This window comes from Wasmannia auropunctata, unplaced genomic scaffold, assembly GCF_000956235.1.
Source record: "Wasmannia auropunctata unplaced genomic scaffold, wasmannia.A_1.0 LD336071.1, whole genome shotgun sequence".
NCBI lineage: Eukaryota > Metazoa > Arthropoda > Insecta > Hymenoptera > Formicidae > Wasmannia > Wasmannia auropunctata.
In genome coordinates, this window is record NW_012026819.1 from 348,163 (window position 1) to 350,005 (window position 1,843).

Sequence of the window (1,843 nt, forward strand, 5' to 3'; positions counted from 1 at the left end):
TTGGTATTGCTTCAATTCGGTTCAGTATCGGTACTTGTCAGGCGTAGTGCTCGGAAAAACTGCACGGCTGCAGGATGGTTGAAAGAGATCCTGCGGCGAATAACGGCAAATTTGCGGGTAGCAACGGCGGCGCGAATCGACAGTCGTAACAATAAGAGCACGAAAATGTATCGGACGGCCGTATAAGAGTCGCGCGCGAAGATTGTCAATGCGCGCGTACACAGCCGCGTGGCGCCGTCGCGACGCCACGGGCAGTTTTTCCACCCTCGCCTGCCTTTCCGAAGAGGAGAGCACTCGGGGATGAGGCAGAGAGAGGACACGTCGATATTAACCCGTAGCCTTCGGCGTTGGCAAAAACGAGGCTCGCGTTTAAAGGCCGCGAAACGCCACCGCCGTCTCGATAAAACGAAACGCGAGACGCGTTTATCGCACAATAGTCGCGACAGCCGCGAATAAGATCTTAAACACGTTTTACGTCGATATATGGCCTCTATCTAGATGGTAGCTTTTTGCCGAATAAAAGGGAAAGCACACGGGAAGTCAGATGGAAGTCGTCAGATTCGCGTGAATTTATTGCTTTTATTCCGCGTAGTTGCCTCGGAGAGAGAAAGAGAGAGAGAGAGAGAGAGAGAGAGAGAAAGAGAGAGAGGCCGACGTTCGTTTTATAACGCTAATTGCGGCCGTCACAAAGTTGCCACCGGATTTGCATACTATTGCTTTCGAAATTAGACGGCCGCGCGCCGCGATGGTCGCCGACGTCGCCTCGCGTTTCACAAAAGTATTCCGCGAACGCGGAGAAACGAATGAACTCGTTCAATTCGCCGCGACATAGATCCGCCAATTTGCACGCGGTGGCGTTTTCTCTCGCGCCACACCACCGCCTCCACCGGCCCCACCACTGCCGCAATCGCCATCGCCGACAGACAAACGTATTTCGCGGGGCGCCGATGTGTCCGCGAGATCGCCGAGCTAAAACGGATAGAAAACGAAATTATGTCAGCGATCGATCGATATGCCGCCGCTCCTATAACCGGGACTTATTTACGCGCCGATGGATTTCCCAGCGGGTATAGGAAACACATCGTAAGATCCTGCCTTCGAGAAGTTGTTTATACTCACGCCGGGTTCAACGTCGTTCAACGTTGTTCGCGAACCAATAACCGCGCAACACACCGCCATTTCTTTGCGGCGATGTAGATAAACACGCCCGCCTTCGATCGTCTGTCACCTGCATAATGCAATTCGAAGAAAATTTCTATATGTTTCAGCGTTTAGCGTTAATATTTTACTCACTAAATTTTCAAGTGATACTCGTAGCTTGTATATATATATATTTATATGCAATATTTAAAATATCGAACTCTACATTCACTTTCTTGACAAAGCTATCAAACACAATATCGAATATCTATTGAATAATTGGATAAATGAAAAATTGAATATTATTTTTCTCCGACTCTCGTTTGCATCAAGTAGCGTAAATTATTGTCCAACGTTGTTCTTTTTCCATGTGGCTCACAACTTCGTCTCCATTTTCTCTTTAATTTAGTTTTAGTTATTTTTCATTTATACCCAGCTGCGTCGCGTCACAGCAAACGTGCAGATTGCGTTTGGAAAAGATCAAAGCGGTCGGAAAACAAGGCCACTCTCAGCGCGTTTTCTAAAGAAAGCCGGCTGGCGATGGCTACGGGTTAAGTCAAGAGTATCCGAGTACCAGCAACACGAGCAAATGGCATCCAGCGGTGGAAGAATAAAATAACGCGAGGCTCGTATAACACCGTGTTACAAACTACAACGTTCGACTACTATCTCGTGACGATAATACGCCGTTTCAAGATGTCTC